The sequence below is a fragment of the Phallusia mammillata genome, chromosome 3 (assembly GCF_965637545.1).
Source record: "Phallusia mammillata chromosome 3, kaPhaMamm4.hap1.1, whole genome shotgun sequence".
NCBI lineage: Eukaryota > Metazoa > Chordata > Ascidiacea > Phlebobranchia > Ascidiidae > Phallusia > Phallusia mammillata.
Genome location: NC_137254.1, coordinates 14,897,451 through 14,923,229, shown reverse-complemented (window position 1 = coordinate 14,923,229; position 25,779 = coordinate 14,897,451). Strand labels below are relative to the sequence as shown.

At 37.0% G+C, this 25,779-nt stretch overlaps 2 pseudogenes; one reads left to right on the top strand and one right to left on the bottom strand.

Annotated features, from left to right (window-relative positions):
• LOC145219640 (uncharacterized) overlaps positions 1–25,779 on the top strand; it is a 225,974-nt pseudogene that overhangs the window by 90,789 nt on the left and 109,406 nt on the right.
• On the bottom strand, positions 23,239–24,379 carry LOC145218050 (uncharacterized; annotated as a pseudogene).

Here is a 25,779-nt window from a genome sequence, read left to right as displayed (position 1 = left end):
CAGCCCTAACCGTAGGCATATTTTGAGATATACCGTTTTCAATCGGATTTGTGCTCTTTGCGCCACCTATCGAAAATTTGCTGAATGTGCGGCTGAAGTGAGTTATGGTGTTAGTAGATTTTGCTGTGAGTTTTTGTGTTAGTAGCTCTACCATCAAATTATACGTTGATATTTAAACTGTCGCGAGAAACTACATTAACGGTGCGACTTAAAGTCCAGAAGTATGGCAATAAACTGTGGACCTAGCATCAAGGCAAACAACACACAGGCATACATCTGAAACCTGTCCTACAAATGAGACTATGGGCGCTAATGGGTTTAACTAATCACTTGGATTGACATTGCAACCCTTTTTGGTGTGTTCGTAAGAGTGAGGAGATTTTGGCTACTTGTCGTGTGTGGCCTCGTAATTCACAGGCATGTTGCTTTACCATTGCGACAAGCTTGATTGATTCGTTACCAGTGGCGGCTCGTGCCTAAAATTTCTGGGGGTGCTGTTCCAAATTTGAGCCTTTATTTAACATATATAAGTTGGCAATATATAGAAAATCCACATTTCTAGATTTCCAGCCATTGTTTTGTGTAGAAAAACAAGTAATACAAATCTTAATTAGTAACTCCATTGTGACGTAATTTTCGTTACGCATTAATGTACACGTGTGTAAACAGCAGACAGTGTATCATTAGGGAGTTTTGTTTACTTGCATGGCAACGGGCCAAACTCAACAACATGCGGACAACAATATATTGAACAAAATAGTAATAATTGGTCGAAAAGTATTTCAGTTAGACAACATTTAAGAATAACTGGTTATAACAATGACCACTAAGTAACACACTTGCTATTCAGTCATTAATATGAAATTTTTGTGTACAGACTAACAATTGTCTTTCAGTTTGCTTATAATTCCCTTTTTTAAAGTGCAATACTCCTCCAAGCTTTGAAATTTACAACAATCTCATATAGATTTAACCCATCTGATGAAACCTTGTGCTTCCTTTTTGCAACCAAAATGAATCAGAAAGTTATAGTTTGGGCAAAATAATTGATAGCTAAGAAACTGTTTGTTTCTATTTAGTGCTAGCACTGCAAATGCAAGTCTTTTGGAAATAATGGTGTCCCTTAGAAAAGTTTGCATCCTTTTCAGTGTTGAAACGAACCGTTTTGCCTTAAGGACTCATGGAAATTGCAAAAAGGATTTTTCATCTTAGTAATTTAACTTGTCAAAACATCATCGAGATTATTTTCAAAGTAATCATGAACATCAGATCTACAGAAACATTTTTATTTCAGTAACTAGCTTTTCTTTGTCAACAATAGGATATGCTTGGTGGCCACTACTATCTCCTCTGTAGAATGTTCATTCTTAAGAAACACTTCCTGTGAAGCAATTTTGCAGCTACTGTTTAGAGAAACAGTACATGTCCAGTATATCAATACACATGATTGCACTTGGTTGCAAATACTGTCCACATGGTATGTTAAGAAGCCAAAACTTGAAATGGTCATCACTCAGTTATTTCCAAATTCCTGTTGGTTCTGCATTTGATATTGCCTGAATTTCAGTGAGGCATTTAACTTCACAGTCACAGAGCTATTTTTCTTTGGTAGCATTTTGTTGCCTATTCCTGCATGACATATTTGGAATAGCAGATGTTTTATCCCATTCTGCAGATGTTTTATCCCAAACTTTTTAATTCAGTTATTTATTATCAATTTTTATAATAATGTATTTATCATAAAGATTAATCGTGATAACGGCAAAAACTGAAGCCCACTAACAGTCATCTTAAAAAGTCACGACTAACCTTCAAACAAATAAATTGTTAGATGGCAAAATAGTTATTTAACTATACTCACTGCCTAACTTAAGAATATAGTACACGGGTTTTGCTTCGGCACACAATAGACCCGGAACAGACGAATACATGCTGGATTGCCGGTTCACACGCTACGTGATTGATGGAGCTGCGCCAGCCGCAGCACCTTGTCGCCTATTTCGCCCGGCATGTAGCTTTTCCAAGTGCGCACAGCTACAAAACGTCACGAAACTGGAACTGCAGCTCCAGCATAGATAACTTATTAATTTCATATTTTTTTAAAAAGGTGATCAAGGGGCAAATTATGCTTATTATCAGTGGCGGCTCGTGCCTAAAATTTGTGGGGGTGCTGCCCCCACAAACTTTAGCCTTTACTGAACATATATAAGTTGGCAATATATTGAAAAGCTACATTTTTAGTTTCTAGCCATTTGTTTTGTGTATAAAAACAAGTAATACAAATCTTAATTAGCAACTCCATTGTGACGTAATTTTTGTTACGCAATAATGTACACGAGTGTAAACAGCAGACGGCATCATTTGTGTATTTTGTTTACTTGCACAGCGACGGGCCAAACACAATAACGTTCAGTAATAATGTGAAAAACAAAAACACACGTGGCACAGCTTCGAAACGAAGTGGTTGTAAATACGGTAAAACACAACAGGAATATAGAAAAAAAATTAATAGAAAAAATAGATATAAATAAGTCGAGAAAGGTCGTAGTATTTCAGTTCGACAACAAAAAGTGTCATGTTTCATTTAAGTAAATTTAGTCACAGTCAGCGTTTTCAACATATTCTATGACACTTCACAGATTATTGTCAACTAGCCATACAGCTTTTTATTGGTATCATAACTAACAAATTTAACAACCACATTACATTGGTTTCAAATTAATTGTATTTTAGTTTCTTAACTGCTATAATTGCTGTTTGCTGGCAAATAGCTTATAATTGCTTTTTTAAGTGCAAAACGCCTTCAAGCTTTAAAATTTACAACACTCTCACTTAAATTTAAACCATATTATTAAATCTTGTGCTTCTATTTTCCAACCAAAATGAATCATGAAGTTATAGTTTGGGCATGATAATTGATAGCTTCTTCCTTAATCCCAAATGATAACTAAGAAACTGTTTTTCTATTTAGTACTAGCACTGCAAGTGCAGGTCTTTTGGAAATATTGGTGTTCCTCAGAAAAATTGGCATCTTTTTCAGTGTTAAAAAGAACTGTTTTGCCTTTGAAGGAATCATGGAAACAGCAAAAAGGATTTTTCATCCTAGTAATTTAACTTGTCAAAACATCATCTCTAGATTAATTATTTTCAAAGTAATCATGAACATCAGATCTACAGAAACATTTTCATTTGAGTAACTAGCTTTTCTTTGTCAACAATAGTATGTGCTTGGTGTCACTACTATCTTGTCTGTAGAATGTTCATTCTTAAGAAACACTTCCTGTGAAGCAATTTTGCAGCTACTGTTTAGAGAAACAGTACATGTCCATTATATCAATACACATGATTGCACTTGGTTGCAAATACTGTCCACATGGTGCGTTAAGAAATCCACACTTTAAATTGTCTTCACTCTTTTTTTGTCTTCATTTCAAAATTCCTGTTGCTTGCAGTTGTTTGTTGTGCATTTGATATTGCCTGAATTTCAGTGAGGCATTTAACTTCACAGTCACAAATTTAATTTTTCTTTGGTAGCATTAGGAACTAAAACTGAGTATTTCTTGTTGTTGCTTATTCCTGCATGACATTGGAGTAGCAGATGTTTTTCCCATACTTTCATAAATCTTTTTAATTCAGTTATTTATTATAAAGGTTAATTGTGACTTTTAAAGGTGTTAGATGACCTTTTTTTCTTTTTCAAGGTGTTACATACACTTATTTGATTCAATGATAACTGTAAAAACTGAAACCCACTTACAGTCATCTTAAAAAGTCACGACTAACAGTCAAACAATAAATTTAATGATAGCAAAATAATTATTTAACTGCACTCACTGTCGAACTTAAAAACACAGTACACGGGTTTGGCTTTGAAACTCACTGACGCGAAGCAGACAACACAACTAGCGCTACGTCACGGGAGGGGCTGCGCGAGCCACAGCCCCCTCTCGCCTATTTCGCCCGGCATGTAGCTTTTCCAAGTGCGCATGCTCACAACTGAAAACGTCATGAAACGTCACGAAACTGGAGCTGCAGCTCCGCCATAGATACTTGGAATAGGAATGTCAAGTAAAAATACTGGGGGTGCTGCAGCTCCGCAGCCCCCTCGCACGAGCCGCCCCTGCTTATTATATATTGCCAACGAATAATAAAAAAAAAAAAAAAGTTGTGTGTAATATTATAGTAGGAGGTAAAAATAGGTAAAGATAAAAATAAAAATTAGGTAAAAATATTAGGGGGTACTGCAGCTCCGCAGCACCCTAGCACGAGCCGCCCCTGCAAGAAAGAAACACTCATCAAGAGTATTTTCACTACCTTAAAAGCATTCATTGTACAGTACTCTCAATCGTTTCAAGAATTAATTTACACGATGTAAACAATAAAAAAACAGTTTTTTGCAAAATATATCGAGTATATCGAGTTACACATTCTTGCAACTTTTGTCACAAAATAAAAAGCTATTCACTAAACCTATTGACCAGGTGTATTTAAAATATCTGTGCGTGAAAAGAGCCGGTGGTGCTATACCACTTACCAAACAAAGTTGGTCTTGGTAATACATATTCCAGATGTTGAATCCGGGGCGAGTGACTTACAAATAAAAGAAGCAGTCAAGGGTATATAAATTTTGGACGGATATTACGTATGACTGCCCTTTAATCTTCAAAATTTTGGGAATTTTGAAGATTAAACCTGCAGTTTAATTTTGCAGCACAATTTTGATGAATATCATGCATAAATGTCACCACATTCATGACAAAAATGGTGCCTTACATCAAAACAAACTGAACCCAGTTGCAATTTCAGGCCACCCTGTCATATTTCTTGAAAACCAGAAAGGTGACTTTCCTATACACTTCAATTTTATATGTTGGTACCCCTTCTTATCGATTTACTATATACACCATTAGATTGTTTTTGCAAGCAAAAACGAATGGGTCCCCACACCTGTGTTTAAAAAGCGATTTAGCCATGGTAAACAATTATTTATTTTTAGATTCCTTTTTTAAAAGGACAAATCAGTAGAAAGCATCAACTCAAACATTAAAAGGTTTTGTCCTGTTCACATTGTATTGTCACATATATACAAAAGTAGTAAAAAAGAACATAAACAATACTCCCAATCTGTTTACATTTCAGCACACAAGGGCTTGTATTTATTACCTAACACTGGAAAAGCTAAATCAATTTTTTTAGAGTTTAAGGGGTAAAAAATGGGTGAATCCAATTCAAAGTTACAAAATTCTTTAGAATACCTTACATTGCACAAACCAACAAAGCATGAAACTCCTAGATCATATACTTTAGTCAGAATAGCCATTTTAATACAAATGTTTTGGTGGTCATGTAGGTGAACCGCTGGGTCATTTGGTGTCAAACTTTAAAGAGGATCAAGCTTGGATCATTACCTTACATCTGTGTAAATTTGAAGCACTTTTTCTCAACCAAATGCATTAACAAACCAGCATTAGACAGAAGAAAGAAAACAATACAAACAATAAACTATACAAAACTATCCATATAATTAACAACAGCCAAAACCAACTCCACAGCCAATTGCTTCTATCAATGAGTTGGACATTTTTTCAAAGGTATTAATATGCACAGGAATCGTTATTGTCAATGAACATGTGCTCGCAGTAGGCAAACAGTTGCATTTGGTACCATTCTGTGATGTCATGCACCCATGTTTAAACTCAACGGTAACATCATGTGGAAGCCCAAGTGAAGGTTTTCTGGCAAATCCAGTGAAGAACTTGATGAATTCCTTAAATGACACTGGTGACTTTTCTGTGATTAAAAAAACACAAATTATTCGGTTTTGTGGTGCACTATTGTGATGTATGTAATAACATACAATTTCAATCATCTTTCAGCATACCGTCATAATAGCATGATTTCATAAGGTCCAAAAATCACTTTGTTGCATAACATTAGCAAACGTTTTAGAATCCTTGGGTATATCTTTGTGTTTGTTAAGAATATGACCTTTTAACCCCAAAACAACCACCTTACATATACAACACTGACTCCCCGTAAAAGTCTTATAATTTGCTAACTTGTCTTTTTGCAAAACTATCATAGAAAAAGTCTTCTCTAGAATACCTGGATGCTTCTTTCTACGACGTGTTGCATTGGTAAACATGTCACTACAAAATGGACATCGTCTGACTTTCCTTCCAGAGTTTTGGACCCTAAATTGCGTACATCCTATTTAGCCCATCTGCTTGTGTGACAATTTACAAAAATTTTCTGATGAATTTATGTGACAGGAACAACAATATAACCAGTTTACCTTATTAAATTAGACTACGCGAAGTGATCCGTATAATAATAGGAAACACATTTGAAATTCTGAAATACTTTTAAAGATATATAGCAGCTCAATATCCACAGTTTACCTTCCATGAGACTGTGAAGCACTACCGCCGCTGGAAAACCTTGCGGGTTTGTGTCCAATATGAAGTGATCTGTATGATTATAGCAAACACAATTAACATTACAAAATTCTGTGACAAAAACATAGAACTACAGTTTACCTTATACGCGACAGATAAGCACTACTATTTCTAAAACACCTTGACTGTTTGTGTCCAAAACGAAGTGATTTTCATGATTACAGGAGACACATTTAACATTCTAAGTAGCAAAGTATCCACAGTTTACCTTCCTAAAACATGAAGAACTGGCGCTAAAAAAATCTTTATAATAAAACTTTAGACTGTATCTGCTATTGACATAAAGTTATAAATAACTCTATCGCAACCATTTTACCTGTGTGCAAATGAAGAGGCACTGTCTGCTGCTTCAAGAAATATTTAGGCCATTATAATTATCATATCTTTATGATACAAACCCGTTAATCTGGATAGCTTGTTTTTTGCATTACTTCTTTGTTAATTGGTATATATCTAAACCTTCACATGTTATTACAGGTACAAATACCATAAAAATAAGGTCATGTTATAACTTCACTAAACAAACTACCTCAACGTATTATTATCACCCGTACCTGACCAGCTAAAATGAACCTACCCTGTCTGTTTGGCGTTACTGTGTGTACAAACAATAGCTTTTCTGCATATCGTTGCAGAAGTCTGTTTCTTCTGTCTTTGTGTACTGTTCCTGCCTCGCTGAACATACGTTTACTGAAAACGGATGATGGTGAACAAACGTGTTTTTTGCAACCGCTAAAAGAAACGGAAAGGTAGATCCATTATTTTTCCATCACAAGTTGGGATACTTGCTCTTGGTATTATAGGTAATGCTAGAATCGAACGTAGTTCTGAACTGATTTTGGTTAGTTTATTTTATTCCGGAGTTGACGTCGATTTTCCGCTTATTTTTGAAACCAATTCCTCATCACACACAGTTTCGTTGAAATATGACCAAATGTCAGTGTCAGTTTGGTACGTCTCCCTACAGGCTGTTAAATGTTGCACTTCATTTCTTTAGGGAAACAAGGATTTGGAAACACTTCAAAGTGTCAAATTTGCACTTCCAGTCTTTCATGGATATAGACATACTTTAGAGTTAGACTGTCAGGTAACATAAAGGGAATTGTGTTTAAAGGTAATCGATTTAGCCACGAAAAAACATTGGTTGTGCATTGGCAGATGGAGAAGGAATGGAAAGACTACGGTCGTATTTTTAAGAAACAAAATTACCAAGCAAATAAAAGCAGGGCATCGAACTGGTCTGCTAATTGATGGTTTGCTCCTTCATGCAGAACAACAAAATAGTTGTTTGTACCTGTGTTTTGTTTATTGCATCCTTTAAAATTTGCTGCATATGATTTGCATTTAAGCTTTAAACTGTAGTTTAGGATGTAAAGGATGGTTTAAGGTCGGTTACACTACACACATTACTCGCAAATTAGGTTTTTATTTTATTATACTGTTTAGCACGCGACCAACGCCTGAAAAGCTTCTCGCGTCGTAATTTTCCTACGCGTGATGAGCGAAAAAATCGTGTCTGTCGCCTTGTGCGCCTGATGGCTGCCAACGTTGTGTACTGTCGACTGGTTTGTGACAAGTGTCTTTACTGTAGCCTCTGATCATCTTTTGATACACAGGTAATATGGATTTAATTCAAAATGAACAGTGTATTTTGGAAATTGAAAAATACCCAAATTTATACAATATTACGCCGCATTCATATCGTGATGAAAAAAAACGGGAGAAAAGTTGGGAGGAGATTGCAAAGGCTTTTAATATTCAGGGTATGATAAACCTTAAGTGTAGGTTTACTGATCCACAAACTTTTGGAAAAGATACAGATAAAAAATTATTTTCTAGACTCTGACAGAGTAAAGCAGTGTATATCAAGATGGAAATCCATAAGAGAGAGAAAAGGAAATTGAAGGAAAGTTTTAAAAGTGGTGCAGGAGTATTACATACATCATTTTGGCCAATGTTTAATATTTTGGAGTTTATTTCTCCTTTTGTTCAGCCAAAAACTTAGCATTGCTAAACATGTTTGAAAGATTTGACATAAAATTTCAGAACATCATCAAACACACAACTTTAGCCAGGCTGAAAAAAATGAGATTGAAGTTGGGACTGACTATCCATATTAGAAGATAATACTGGCAGTCCTAGCTGTCATAGCAGTGAGAACACAGGCAAGGACCTGAAAACAGATTTGACATTACCACAGTTCATACAGCAGACAACGATAAATAAGTTTGCATTGGTAACAAATAAATGCCTCATCAGTAGAAAATGTTCTATCACATAAATCTACTGTTTATGTCTACACATGTTTCTTCAGACAAGATTGTAGTACGAGGCCACAAAGGAGAAGACATGATGATGTTGCTGAAAAACTATTTGAAGTGTTAAAAGAGCCTTCTCCAGGTATGAATGTTAGGTGGTCAAATATATTGAAAGAGTATACTTTAGTCAAATACTTTTTATATTTGGAACACTAAATCTGTTCCTAAGTTTAGTAGTGAAAATAACAGCCCAAATAGACATGAAAAGCGAAAATTGTATTGTTCAAACGTTTCGGCAATTGCTCATGCCATCATTAGTGATATACAGGCTACATTAGCTACACCCGTTTATATACACTGGAGTTGCATGAAGGAATGATAAGGTGGGAAACAAGCGTCGCATAAAAAGGTGCACAGAAGCGGGGAGTAAGCCACCTTGCAAGTGTGCGAAGTATAACGATTAGGTGCAGAGCAAGTACAACATACAATATAATTTCAAGCAAAGATTACAATAATAGGACAGCACGCCACATCAAAATATGCAATAAGTTGTTTTAGTATTAAATAAATACAGAGGAACCGACTTAGAATTAACGTTTATTTCCGGTTCATGGCGTTGACTGAAAATTGATTCTAATAACATTAATCGATAGCGGTCCCTTCCTGTTTCTAACACTTCTTGGGTTTTTTAAGTCCACTACATGGTTTTGCGACCTACGGCGGTTGAAGGTGACTATCTCCATATGCGACATACGGCGGCCAGAACACCCACACACTCTTATGGATTTGGATTTGCCCAATATCCATCAAGAGAAAATACCACTACGACTCATCCTTGACTCGGCAGGCAGCTTCAATTACGATTGTGCTAAATGGCTTTCGCGTATTCTAGTGTCAGTGCGCGAATATGTCTGCACAGTAAAAGATGCTTTTACATTTATTTTAATGATCAAGGAAAGCCCATTCAACAATGTTGCAATGGCCACATTTGATGCAAACAGCCTTTTTACCAACGTACCGGTTGACTTCACCATTGATCTCATACTTTCCGCCATGTTCTAGCCATCGGACTGCCTCAACAACCACCTTTCAGTTCAACAATCAAGTGTACCAACAGATTGACGGTGTAGCGAATGGCTTCACCAATTGCTCCGTTATTTGCAGACGTCAACATGAATCACGTGGTTGACAAAGCTGACTGAAAACTCCACATATTACACAACCCACAACAACGCAACCACCAAGGAGCAAACCACCACCATCGGCACCGACACCCAGGAACAAACCAACACCACCGGCACCGGTGAGCAGACCAACACCACCAGCAGCACACGCCACCACCACCAAAAAGTACACCCCATCAACACCTAGTACAACAACACGTTCACCACCATCAAACAGATACCCTAGCTCTAGCACCATCAACGCTAAAAACACATCACCACCACCAAAGAGCATACCATCACCACAAACACCACGATCGTCGAGGACAACTTCAAATAATATTAGTGTTGTTCAAAATGTGCGATTAATTGGTGGGGCTAACCGACAAGAAGTAACCAAATCGGAAATAGAAGTTGCGGCCTCTAATTTGGGTATTACAGATGTTCAACTTAATTCAAATTTAGAAAGTCTTGTCAAATTTATCCACAACAAAAACGAGTAAACAAATCGCAGTGTGACAATAACAGTCCAGAGTTTGTTGACACTAATACTCAGTCAGAGTGTGATGTAAGTAGTTTTTAGACCCCTTCAGATATATTAGCGGACCAAACTTTATTCGTTTTGCCGTCAGACGATTGGGAAAAAATACAGTTCAGTAAAGGGTCGTTATATTCGCAATAAAAATTGGACAGATATTTTCAGAAATTTGCTAAAAAAGTCGAACAGTTTTTTGTTCTTTTGTTTTCAAAATCCACCACTGGAACAAACATAAAACCGACCAATGCGTTTTCATTGTGTTGGCAATTGCAAGTTTGAATTTTGCACTCGCAAATTGTTTTTTTAAAGTTTTTTTAATTTTATTTTTTCTTCATCAAAGCATGTAAATGGCATTGTACAGCAAAAAAGCATATTATTTACCAAACACTGATATATTTAACTATTGTGTAACACCTACAATCTCAACTTGTTCCAACCGAAATTTTGGTCTGATAACTTGCAAAAATTCACCAACTGGTGATAGAAGAGATAGAGGCTGTTGATATGTTAATTTGCTTTGACACACATACATACACACAGAACCAATTTCAACAACCCATGCATGAAAATGTTCATATAAGTATACACAGTGTTTAACTTGCGACCAACCAACCAACATTCAGTATTTGCATCTGCACAAATCTTATCAATTATAATAAACTCTGGCACATAGTCTGCTGAAACAGCAATGCACACGGTCAAATTTGCAGTATAGTTAGTACCATCTACAACAAATTTTTCAAATCTCATACATGAATAGCGAATACGTGGGCCAATTTTTCGTATAAACCTTGGGTACATTAAGAAGTAATGAAATTTAGGCATAAGTTCTTGAAGGGTGATCTCCAAATCCACCAGTGTCGTATTCGATATTCTGGGAGAACAAACTATGTTCACAATATTGAGCAAAGCCAAAAAAATACGATACGATACATCGCCCAAGTCAAATCAAAATTGTCACTAAATCATCACAGTTCCATTGTTGGACAGTTCAGTAAACAGCAAGGACACCGAAAAAAAACGTGGGTTATCGAGTCAAGTGTCCTGTTATTTGAAATCCGTTTTCTGGGAGTGTTCTGCCGTAGGATCGCAACCGACCGCACGAACCTGGCGGGGTACGTCCGGTTGCATAAGACGGTGGTTGAACCAGCTGGTTCTGCTGGCCAAATGAAACCCGCCTAAACGGAAACACCAGCTCGATTCCTCGGAACGTTTCCTGTGATCCCATAGGCAGACCCGGGTGTCCCGAGAACAGTTCGTTGCGACGATGAGAATGTTGCCGTCGAGCATCTCCTCCTCTGCGCTTGTAGGATCGATGGCGAGATCTCAGATGTTGTTCGCTGTGGAAGGTGCTGCACCGTCTTCGACCCGAATGGCTGATCTAAAAATACCGAATCCAACGGCAGTTTTTTGTTCTTTTGTGTGACTAAGTTATCTAGTTAATTGGTATGATATAAAAATTTTTTAAAAAAAAAAAGCAAAAAAATAAGAGATAAAACTAAAAGCAAAAAAAGTGAAAACAAGGGTAATTTGGTATGAGGGAACAAGTTGTGTTTTATGTAACCTTGAATGAGCGAAAAGTACTTATTGAGGGGTCGTATTGCTTTAATAAGTACGAGCGAAACCTTTTTTTGAACGAGGACGAGCGTTGCAGAGACTTAATGTCGTGTGGTATTTCTTCCCATACTTTTGGTCCTCGATGGCAAATTGATCTTGCGCCGATCGCGCTGTTTTCCCGGGGATGAAAGTAATTCTATATTGCAACAATTTAGCTACTTCGAGGTGGTAAATGTCTTTAAATTTGAGAAGACGTAAGTCATGATATAGTGGGGTGGCGCGACATCGGTAAGTGATGCGAGTGAATGGCTTGCAAAATTTTGTTGTGTTTGATGTTAAGGGTTTTAACTGCTGCAGCGTATCCGCTACCCCACGCCGCGACGGCGTATCGCAGATAGGGGTACGCAAAAGAGTATTAAATCATGCGGAGAAACTGTTGTCCAAAGTAGTCACGCAGCTTGTATATGATGCCACAGGTTTATGCTAGTTTTCGTTCCACATGAACTATGTGTTTTTCCCACTTGAGCTGATCGTCGATGTAAACCCCGAGGTATTTTGTTTGCGTCGAACGCTGTATTTGCTGCAATCCTATGGAAATCGAAAACTTTTGCGTGCTTGCGCGCTTGGAAGGACAAAACAGTAAATACGTTGTTTTACTCGTATTAAGCGATAATTTGTTGTGTCGCACCCAGTTATCAACATAAATGAGTTCTTTGTTTACTTTTACCTGCAGGTCGTCTAGAGACTCTGATGACATGCTTAAACACGTGTCATCCGCGAAGAGTATCGTTGTGAACTTGGATACCGTTGGTAGATCGTTTATGTAAAGCGAAAAAAGTAAAGGAGCGAGTGACGAACCTTGAGGGCAGCCACACGTAACGTTTAGCAGTTGTGATGTTACATTGGCTATGCGTGTGCATTGTTTGCGGTGACTTAGATAGCTACGGAACAGTTCTAAGGGGCTTCCCGTATTCCATACTGATGCTCCAACTTACACAAGAAAACCCTGTGATCGACTGTGTCAAACGCTTTTGACAGGTCCAAGAAAATAGCACATGTGATCGAGAGCAGCTAACACCTTTTCATGGATGTCGTAAATTGCCAGGGAGGTGGACCGGTTGCATCGAAAACCATACTGGTGAGTTGTTAACATTCCATTTTTTTTCAACGTAGTCATACAAACGTTGATACATAATTGTTTCAAAAATGTTAGCAAAAGCGGATAGCAGTGAAATTGGTCTGTAGTTAGTGCATTCAACTTGTGAGCCTGATTTATGAATGGGTATTACTTCCGCAATTTTAAGTTCAGTGGGGTATTCCCCAAGTTGTATACACCAGTTGAAAGTCTTGGAGAGCAAAGGTGAAATAATGCTTTTAACCATTTTGATGTATTTAATAGGAATTTCACAACTGGGCACAGATTTTTGACTGTCAAGAGTGGACATATACATTTCCACCTCATCTGGGGTAGTGTCATAGAAGAAGGATGATGGCTTTATGATGGAAGAACAACTATCAGGTGGTGGCATAACTGGCTGTGGAATGGATGATGCCATATTTGCTCCTATGTTAGCAAAGAACTGATTAAAATTGCTAGCAATTAAAACTGGGTCTTTAGTGCATTGTGATATTCCATCTAGTTTTAGTTCTGCAGGAGCTTTGTGTAAAGTTTGTTTTCGTGACAACAAACTATTAATAATTTTCCACAATCCACCAACATCATTTCTGTTATCTGTTAGTTCTTTTTCAATGTATTTATGTTTAGCTTCTCTCAGAATGCGGTTTAGCTTGTTACGTTACTGTTTATATTGGTTATGTTTACTTGTACTTGAAAATCCTGACCTACATAAAGCATGATACATTTTATTTTTTACTGTGATTGATTTATAAATACTCTTGCTTATCCAAGGTTTCTTGGCCAATTTTCTTCTTCTACTCACTGTGGTCAGTGGTGCATGGCGTTGCAGTATTTTGTTAAATACATGGTTAAATGAAGAAAATTGATGTAATATAGTTTCAGATAACAGTGGTATTTTCATGACAGCATCTTTTATATCAGAAATGAAATCTTCGCAGATAAATCGGGACTCATTTCTTCTCAGGAATTTTTCTGTTTTATCACAGCAAGTTGAATGCAATAACACAAAAGTTGGCAGGTGGTCAGAAATGTCTGCAGTCAGTATTCCTGATTTGCAGGTAATATGTACATTGTTTGTCTAAAAGTGGTCAATAAGAGTTTGGCTGTGGTCCGTTAAACGAGTTGGTTGACATATTAATGGTGAGAGATCATAAATTTGTAAAGAATCTAAAAAGTTTTGAATACTTCTATGTTAAACTCACCACATATATATACAGGATGGTTGGCATCACTGAGCTTATGCAATACTGATGATAGTGCATCCTGGAACACTTCAAATGAATGTTTGGGATGTCTGTATATTACTCCCAATATTACATTTTTTTGTTTCAATTTAAGTTGCAACCAATGACTTTCAGTATCTGGGGCAGTAAATTTAATATCAGATCCTATGCTGGAAATTATATCCCATTATATCAGTAGCAGTGGTTATGCCATTTAGGGTTATTCTAGTCTCAGATATCATAACAATGTCAGGGGATCTTACCATATCAGGCAGGAGTTGTTCTAAAGCAGGTTTGTTTTTTCTCAGACTTCGAATGTTTAATATACACATATCTTTGTTGCTAAGTTTATTTAGGGCATAGTTCAAGGATGCACAATCATAGTAACCTGAATGAGTGTGATCAATGTTGGCCAGTAAACAGGGTGAAAATGGTGATTTTACTGGTGAAATAGCACTTTCTAGCTCTGAGTTACTGACATTGCTGAATGGTAAATAGGACAGTAGGCATCGGGTGCAAAAGTATGGGGTGTTATTGTGAAGATTACTTGCACATTTGTTGCATTTCATGTGGAAGAGAAGTTGTAAAAGTTTGTGGGTTAAAATACAACAAGTATTATGCCTCACCAAGTCTTTGTCACTGTGGATGGCAATGATGTTGCTGATGTCATCCTTCTTCAGAAATATCGCTCCGTTCCTAGTCCAGATGTGATGGTACTGGTGCTCCCTCTTAAACCGAAAACAGCTGTTAAATCGCTCACGGTTCTTCTTTGTCAGGCTCTCGTTGATGAAAATTTGGTTCCCAGGGGCTACGCCTTTGTTGGATTGTTTCAGCCTATACCGGTTGGAGTAAATGGCATCTTTCACTTTGCGGCTCATAAATTTAGCAATGATTGCCGGACGGGGATGATCTTCAGAGACTCTCCTAAGTCGGTGAGAGATACTGATGTCTGGCTCCGTTTCCGAATAGGGCAGGCCTTTGAACTCCAAGCATGGTCTTCGACCATATTGCTCGAGATCATTTAAGTTTTCGGCATTGGAGATGGTTTGTGCTTGGAGGTCTTTTACAGCCTTTTTGAGTTCCTTATTTTCAGTTTTTAGAAGTTTCATCTCAGCCTCGTTGTTTACCAGCTGAGTCTGTACCTTATCATATTGTTCCTGCAAGAAAGTTTGGCTTTTGCGGATCTCCCTGAGCTCATTGATTAGTTCTTTTAGGGTTGAGTCGGTGGAGATTTTACTCTCCCGTACCTCATCCCTCAGGGATTCTATCCTTTCAAGAACCACAGATTGTTCGTCCTTTTTTTCCTCAATTGAGACATCTTTCCAATAATCCTCAAGTTTTCACACAATTTCTCAGCAAATAAGATTTTTTTATATTTAAATAATGTTACCTAAGCAACCTTATTCAAATAGAATCTTCCCGATCTATCACTTCATTTAGATCAGTGGTTCTTAATCTTTTTATAACGGCCAAACCCCTACGATATTCTTCAGCATTTGGTCGAACCCCAAAGTTACATCCTAGGTTTTAACCCATTTTGTTTGGTGAGTCATAATTAGTTTTTTCAAACATAGTGGTTACTGTTTGTCATTTTGTTAAATTCTCACATAATAATACAAGCAACTTGTTTCAGGATTACTTTAATTCCGACAATTTTTAGTTTTTACCAAAATGAAGCATTGTATTTTTAGCATCTGCACACAAACATGAAAAAGACATGTTTTTGCTGCCAACAAAATTTCGTTGTTTTTCTGCCTCCGAACAACTCGCACAATGCTCTTTGTTACGTCAAAAATAGAAAATAAAACCTTAGTGCAGTGGTGCACAACCTTTTTGCTTGGACGGCCGCACCGCAGATTCTTATTTCACAAACGACCGCCATTTACCTGCTTACTTTTGTTTTATGGTTTATATTTTATTTACCATCTAATATAGGGTTACCATGTTTTTATGATCAGGGGCGGCTCGTGCTAGGGTGCTGCGGAGCTGCAGCATCCCCTAGATATTTTTACTTAATACACCTATCATAATCTTACAAATAACTTTCATTATTTTTATTCTTTATTCCATAATTTTCGCCCTAATCACCTTTTTTTTCATTAACAAAAAATTTTTTTGGAAACACTAGTGTATGCCTATGCTGGAACTGCAGCTCCAGTTTTCTGACGTTTCATGACGTTTTGCGGTTCTGCGCATGCGCACTTTGAAAAGTTACATGCTGGGCGAAATAGGAGCCAGGGTGCTGCAGCTCTCGCAGCTCCATCAATCACGTAGCGTGTGACATGGGCACCCGAAAGTAGTTGTGTTGTCTGTTCCGCGTTTATTGTGTGCCAAAGCAAATCACGTGTACCATCAGGTTCGACAATGAGTACAGTACGACAGTTATTCTTTTTTAATCATTTTTACAGTTTTTGATTGAAAGGTTAATCATGGCTTTTCAAGATTCTCATTCGGTAACTGTGAGTGAGCTTCAGCAACTTAAGTTTTCGCAGTTATCAAGTTCTGAAAAGGTAAGTATAAAGAAAAAAGGGCGTCCAACGCCTGATATTCAACTTTGTCAGCCAGGAATGAGCCACAACAAGAAATATATACGCAGTTTTAATTCTGAATGGTATCAAAAGAAAAAATGGTTTTGTGTTTGTGAAGTTAAAAATGCACTGTTCTGTTTTCCATGTTTGCTGTTTGGAGGTGATGAAAAATGCTGGACAAAAGATGGTTTTACAAATGTAGCCAAAATAGGTGAGAAAGCAGAAAAACATGAAAAGTCAAAGAAGCATGTGGACAATGATGTTTCACTTTCACTTTTGGGAACTGTAAATATTAAGGAAAAACTTAGTGAGGCGTATAGACTTTCAATTATTGAACACAACAAAAAAGTTGTGAAAATAATAGACTGCATTTTGTTCTGTGAAAACTTTGAAACTTCTTTACGTGGACATGATGAAAAAGATGATGCTCTTAATCCAGGGGTATTTAAAGGATTAGTTAATTTTGCATCTAAGTTAGATCCAGACTTAAAAAAACACACTTAGAAACCCGGGTTTCTAAAACAATTCAAAATGAAATACTTGACTGCCTTCTGCGAATTTACCGTGATAAGGGCCGAAATTGGAACAGCTTCTTTTGTCCCTGTCATGGCTGATGATACAACTGATGTTTCGGAAACTACACAAATGGTCCTTATTCTGCGGTACTTTTTGGATGGAGAAATATACGAGCGCTTTTGGGTTTTTTTTACTCCGGAAAATCAAGCAGCTGATGGCATATCAAATCGTATTTTAGAACAATTGGACATAATCCTTCAAGGAAATGGACAAAAATTAATAGCTCAGACATATGATGGTGCAAATGTGATGAGAGGCAGAAAATCAGGAGTTCAGAAAAAAGTAAAAGCAGTGTATAGTAATGCACATTTTATTCACTGTTATGCACATCAACTCAATTTGATCATGAAAAATGCAGCAAGTATTAGTCGAAATGCAAGAATATTTTTTTTCTAACGTTTTGGCTATTCCAACATTTTTCTCAAGATCACCACAACGTGTTACCATTTTAAAAAAACATATGGATGCCAAAATTCCACGTCCATCTGCTACAAGGTGGAACTTCAATATTCGGACCATAATCAGAGTTTATGAAAACTTGTCACCTTTAAAAAAATGCCTCACTGAAATTCAGGCAACATCAAATGCAGACCAAACAATTGCAGAAGCAACAGGAATTTTAAAATACTTGACTGACGATAATTTCAAGTTTTGGTTGGGGCTTTTTTATCAGATTATGCCCCATGTCGAAATTATTTACAATCAAATGCAATCTCGAGATATTGAAGCTTTTAAGGTCAGTGAATATATAACAAATTTTAAGTGTGCTATATTTCTAAAATAAGAAATTCAAAGTACTGCGAAAACCCTTTAAGGACACTCAAGGCAGAAGCTAAGGAAGTATGTGACTGTGTATGTGTTGATATAACGGACAGATACTCTTCCACTGAACACATAGTAGCTGCTAGATTGTTTGACCGGAAACTTTTCACTAGTTTTAAGAATGAACTTCCTACAGAAGAGATAGTAATGACTACTAGAGCATATCCCTTCATTGACACAGAAAAGCTGGCAACTGAACTAAATGTGTTCTACTGTAGATCTGATATTCATGAATATTGCAAATTACTCGAGCTATTGAAATTTATCATGGAAAATAATCTAGATGATGTATTGAGTGAAATTACAAAACTGATAAAAATCCTTTTGACAATCCCCATGACTAGGCTGAACGATGCTTTTCAACACTAAAGAGAATAAAACTTTTCTAAGAAACACAATGAATTCAGAAAGACTCCATGCTCTTGCTGTGCTTGCAATAAAAAAACAGTTTCTTAGTAGTCATTTAGATATCAAGGAGAAAGTTATTGATCATTTTGCCCAAATTAAAACCAGAAGAATGGATTTTATTTTTAAATAATTAGATCTTGCTACAACTATATGCTTTTATTCAGGTGTGAAAGCAAGCAAAGTTTAAAAGTATGCTTTAAATGTAAGTAGGAATGTTGTAAATTTTAAGATAAGGAGTTTTGTCCTGTAGATAAGTTCTTTATTTGAGCTTAAGAAACTGAAACAAAATACTTGATGTACAAATATTAGAACAAAGTGAAGTTGCTTTAACTAACATTAGCAGATAGAAACAAAATGTAGTTGTTAAATTTTTATTTAATACGCAATTTTGCTTGAACGCCTGAGTGTGGTTAACCAATAAGCATTTTTGCTTGAACGCTCCAAAGGTGTGGTTAACCAAAAGCCTAGGGTGGTAATAAGGCCTAAAGGCTTGAACGCTCAACAGGTGTGTACTACAAACTCCCAGTTTCATAGGGCTACTGGCGAGGCGTCTGGGTTAACAAAACTGCCAACGACCACAAATGAGAGCCTCATGGGTGTGGTTGGAATTCTCATATTATTTCATTAGCAATTGCAAAAAAAGTTAACTATCCCTGCCCTAAACTGTCATCAACTACCATGTAGTTTTGTGCTAATAAGTGTTAATTCTTTCGCATGAACCTAAAAGAATAACACCATAAGCAATTTCCAAAACTTGTATTTCTTTTTTCTGCGAAACACAAAAACAGGTCAATAACAAAAATACATTTGTAATAGGGTGCATGTACTATGCATACTTACAAATCTTTTTACTGTTCAGCATTCTACAAAAACACAATAGTGTCATTAGTGGTACCTTTACAACATTAAATTAAATTAGACATCACCACAAACTTACATTTTCATTTTCTGCATTCTATAAAACACAATAATGTCATTAGTGGTACCATTACAACATTAAATTAGACATCAACGCAAACTTACAGTTTCTTTTTCTGCATTCTATAAAAACACAATAGTGTCATTAGTGGCACCATTACAACATTAAATTAAATTAGACATCACCAAAAACTTAACATTTTTATTTTCTGCATTCTATTAAAACACAATAGTGTCATTAGTGGTACCATTACAACATTAAATTAGACATCACCACAAACTTACATTTTCATTAACTTGTTCGAAGTTCTGCAAAAAAACGATAGTGTCACATTAGCTGCAAGTTACTGTACAGTTTAATGTAGGCCCGGTAAGTTTAATAAAGTGTCATTCAAGCGTGACGACGGAAAACGTAATAAAAGAACACACACTAGTTTCCTCGTTATAGGGTTCTTTGCTATAACTGACATGTGCAAAACCGTCCAGCAAGTTTTGTGGAAACATAAATACCATATGTTCTGTTGCCTATATTATACTGTGACACCACAGAAATCTTTCGTTTGTGGTGCGCAGCAACATACAAAAACGTTTTAGGTTTTTTGGGGCTAGTGGGGTACCACTGAGGCTATCGAGTTGAACGAACCAAAGGGCACATCTACATGACCATATCTACCACCTGTAAAAGTTTAATTCAAATCCATCAAAGATTTCATGCCAAAAGTGCATGGACAAACTTCACTGGAGAAAAAAGAAATAAATAAAAACATAGTGAAATCAAGATGTGTCCCCTTCAGGGAAGGGGACCCATAAAAAGTCGCGAATGCACAGGATAAAGATTTTGACTGGTCGTAACAACTATTTTTAACTTCGCACAAGGTTGTAACACTGATCTCTATAAACACTGGATTGCGCTACTCCGTTGAACGGTTGGGTGATTTTTGAAGCAAATTGAAGCGTAATGGCGGCTGCAAAAGGAAGCCCCAAAAATGCATTGCGGGCAATGGGGAGAGAGTGGAAAAATGACGATAATTTTTATTTTAGGCATTTGTGTAGCGATTTTTGCAGATATGATTTGTAGATTAAAAGGACGCATGTATTCCAGTGTGTAATAACCTATAAATATGCGTAGATTGATTGTGATGTGTATTAGTGTATGTGTACTGGGAATACATTATTCAGTTAATGTTGAAATAAATCATTATTAAGTGGTAATAAATGTTTTATTGTGCAATATAAGTAGTTTACATGCATTTATTAATATTTAAGACACAAACTCAACAAGAATGGCTATTTTCTTCACACAAGACGATGTGATACTTTATTTAGCATCACCTTGTGCTGATCCAAACTGCTGTTTTTGATTGTCAGCAAAGTCTTGGAGCTAAAATATAGTTGTTTAAAAGTTTTTTTGTAATAGGTTCAACATTATTTTGCTTCTATGTTACAAACCATAAATCTAGTAAGCTCACAATTAGCTCATTTAATCTACCCTTTTCAGTTTGCAACCAACATGTGTATTTAAATGCATTTAAGACATCATAGCAGTTAGGGTGGACAAGTTTAACTACCCAAATGAGTTAGCTATTTATGTACTATTTCAGTCAGAATCATGAAATATTGTTTTTATTCTGCTTAATAAGCAATTTTCTGCAGAAACACACCTGCACACCAGTTATCACTTAAATTCTTGCTAAACAGGACTGAAGGCACAAATACACCAGCCAAGTTCATACAGATATCCTGTATTTTTGTCAGATGATCACCATTATAACAGATGGTGCATTCACAATATAAAAAAAAAACACCTCAAAGTTGTTTAAGTTTAAAATGGGCAGCATATCATGTTACAGGCAGTGTCAGAAATGATTACAAAACATACACAGTGGAAGTAGAACAGTATACACACAAAAAAATATTTAATCTGATTCCAATCCCTATGTAGTGTATTTGTTGTCGAAAAAGGCTGGATTGTAATCTTGCAGTGTCATAAAGCTTGAGGGTGTAGGCACGCCTGCCTCAATGGCGGCCTGTGAAGGACCGCTACGGTGTGAACTATGATGTTCATTGGAAATTGTTTGGAGAGTCTGATCTTTGCATCTCAATAACAGCTGACTGATTAACAGCCACACATATGTCTCTTCTTTCTTTGTATTCTTGAATAACGTTAAAGGCGAACGTTCAAATCAGCTACACATCCACATGGGATAAAAATAGAAGCCAAAAAATAGAAGTCCCAAAATAGCTTTCCCGGTGGAAATAGCAGGAACAAATAGAATCCACAAATAGAACGGCGAAAACATCAAAGTCTCCGCTTATATAACAATGTGAAACATTCGCCGGTGTGCGAATTCTTTTTCTCATATTACTTATATTATTTATTTTAAGGTAGCCATGTAATTTATAGTGCCATAGCGCCTTTTGGTGAACACCATATGCTTTTTCACAGGGTGGAAACGACGCGTTCTAATACGAATCACAACTGCGGAAACATTGCAAATACCGACGGAAATATGTGTCATAAGGGAATAAACACTATGTTTACTGTTAGATCTTTCTGGAACCCGAAAAATGGCTGAAAATAACTTATGACTACCATAGAAACGGAAATATAAACATTAGTCTATGCAGAAATGAGGGTAAACATTTCCATTTCGTGGTGTGAAACGTTATTGCGAAATAACATGCAATCGTTTTCATAAACATTGCACAATAGTGTTGTAACCGCTACAAAAGCTCCCCCCCAAAAAGGATGCACAATGTGTTTGAATGAAAAACACATTTTATCAATATTAATGGTCGTTAGCGACACGCGACAAGAGAGATTGGTCAATAGATGGCGGTAGGTGCTGTTACGTGGGGATTTATACGTTGGGAAAAATATGCACAATTAAAGACGAAAAATGAACATAACAATTATATATCTTGTCAATAAGGGTATGACTCTTCGGCTCTTAGAATAATTATCGTAAGGAAAATAATAAACGTCGTCAAGACAAGGTTGGAAGCAAAGAATATAATCTATAAGTATAGACTGGCGAAACATAATTTGACAAAATTGCACACAAGAATGTTTTTTCGATTTATAATGCGGTTTGATAGCTATGATATATATATATATATTTTTTTTTTTTTTTTTTTTTTTAGTTTTATAAGTATATGCGATTCTTGTATAAATATATTACTTTACATTCATGTGAAAAAGGAACGGGCGGAATAATGTAATGCAAATTCATATGACAAAGTAATGTGTGCTATTGGATTCTCCACAGGTTTCGAATCTTGAGTTTTTAACGTTATTTACAAAACATTGATTATATATTTTTGTAGTGGAGACACAATAGGGGTTTCTGCACTTGAATGAGAAAGGCGGAGACAAAGAAATATTTATATGTACAAAAAGAAATTGTCATACAGAAACAAGGTTAGTAATATGCACGAATAAGATATATATATTGGTTTTCCTTAAGCAAATTTTGGTTGACTATTCTAGCAGAATGACAAACGTGAAACGTTACAGTTAATGTGTTGTGGTATGATCTGCCAAACGGCTAGAGTAAAATTACGTTCAGGCTTAGCTGAATGTGTGAAATGTTTAATATAGTATAGTGTAACATATGCTGTTCGCTCAGCAACTAGTCTGGGAACAGTATTTCAGGCTTCTGATTCTGTGTTAATCGCTTCCTGAAACTGTCCGTTTGTGTCGTCATCGTTGTTTTGGTGTTGATGACGTAAATTCCAGCGGCGTTGTAATTCTGCAACTGCCTGGTTGATTTTTGGTCTTGCTATTGGTTGAATACGTTGAAAAAGATGCTTTAATGTTAACAGGGACAAGGCTATTCCCCAGAACAAAGTTTGGATAACGAGGAAGGAGAGGAATGCATTTGCAGCAGGACTGGTCACAGAAGATAAAAGGGTGATGAAAGCTGACTTGAGAAGATTTTGCGGCAGAACCTTGTCATCAATCCCCCCTTCTGTGGAAAGGTTAGTTTGTGAATCGAAGAAGATATTCATTCGTTCGTTGTTTAGTTGAGTGCTTGAGAGGACGGCTAGAACGTCCGATAATGCTCGATTTTCACTAGGTATATATTTAAGAAGCTGGGCCGTTTCAACGAAATCATAAGATTGAAAAGATTCATTTATCATCTTGATAATAGGAGAAAGTAGCTGGATATTGGTTTCGACTCTTGCAAGAGTATAATTGACGAATAAGTAATAAGTATTATGAACTTTGAAAGTGAACATTCGGTTGGCCCGAAATGTTTCCTTGTAAACTAGGTCTGGGAAAACATTACTCTGGTCATAAAGTTGGTAGGTCCTTTCGTCGTTGTCCACGTGGCCATCGTGAACTTTTGCGAAAAGAGGCCTTGTAGCAAAGTAATTGCTATTCTTTATTCGCAGACTTCGCAACAAACGCATTTTTGATGTGGTGCAAGCGGTCTCTAAGAGTATGTCGCCGTGCGTTATCGCTGCTGTGGGTTTTCCCTTCAAGTAGGATAATATCTGGCTTGGGGAAATGTGCGCACTGGATCCAGCCAGTAATGCCGTTATTTGTGTAGATTGGCATTGAAAGTATAAGATGTCTGACAGCTGTTTTCTTCATGTTTAGGTTGAGTCGTAAATGTAGGATTCAAAAATATCGTTTGTAGACTTGTGAAACGTTGGAGCTCGTAGCTCATAATTTTGTAGACTTGTAAATAGTTGGAGCTCGTGGCTCATAATTTGTAGACTTGTAAATAGTTGGAGCATGTTGCTCGAAATATCTTTTTGTAGACTTGTTGATGGTTTGTTGATGGGAACATATATTCATATTGTAGATTAGGGACGGGTTCACACATTGCACAACTGAAAACAATATGTATATACATATGTACAATTTGTTAAATCGTATGAGACTAATCAGATTCAACAAGGTAGTCGTCATATCTGCTTGGGCGCTGTGTATTCCGTCTTGGGCGAGTTGGGGCTGTTTGGGCTTCATTGGGTAAGACTTCAACGCTTGTGTCTGTCTGACTTTCCTCTGATTGCTCAGGTGGCTGGTCTGCGGTTTGGAAGTCTCGTTCTGGCTGAGTGATTTCGCTTTGTGGTTCTGCCAAGTCGAGTTCTGGATGACTGATTTCGTCGTGAGATTGTGCCAAATCGAGATTCGGTTGGCTGATTTCCGTTGCTGGAGTTTGATTGTCATAGACTGGAGGGATGTTGTCATCTGTAAGCGGTTGCGGGAGATCAAAGGAGCAGGAGGGCGTTTCTTGTTGCGGACTGGAGTGGGAGATCGTCTCATTTTCGGTGAGTGGTTGGTCTGTCTTTTCTTCTATCCCCGAAGAAGTTGAATTATTGTTATCTAACTGTTGTTGCTCATTAGTCGCATAAGTGCAGCTTGTTAGTGGCTGAGCTAGAGCATCTGGCGATTCTAAGAAATCCGGAACAAAATCAAGTAAACGCTCCGCAGGTTTCAAACGATTTAAAGAAACAACGTACGGTTTGCCGTGACGCATTATTGTATAGTATTTAGCTCTGCGTTGCAAAACCTCAAAAGGGCCGGTGTAAGCACCGTCTAAAGGAGCTCTTCTGGCATCTGTTCGCATGAACACATGGCTGCAACTGTATAGTCGCGGGTCCATAAAGGTCTCTTGGTTGTGAAGGAGTCTTGTTGGTGTATACTTGAATTGGTTGAAATATCTTCTTTGTGCTTGCAGAAATTCTCCCGGAGGAGAGGCACTAGAGGGATCAGGTGGATTTATGCAGGTTCCTGGTAATCTCATTTGTTGTCCCCACATGATTTCGGAGCTGGATGCCCCCAACTCGTCATTGTGTGTTGCGTTTAACGCAAGGACAGCTAAAGGTAGGGCGTAGTACCAATCATCTTTTTCTGCTAGGCTGCGTAAAGCACGTTTTATGTTTCTGTTCTTTCTTTCGACTGCGCCATTCGCTTGGGGGCAATAAGCTGATGTAGTGAAATGTTGAATATTCAAGAAGTTCATGGCTTGTTGCCATTCCTCATTAGTAAACGAGGAGCCTCTGTCTGAAGATAGATAGGAAGGCGTCCCAAAAACACTCACATAATTGTATAGAAAAGCATTTATTATGGTCGAAGTTTTGGCATCTTTTAATGGTACCGCAACAATATGTCTTGTGAAACGGTCAACCATGACTAATATGTGACAATGGCCATTAGAATCATTCAACTTTCCAATC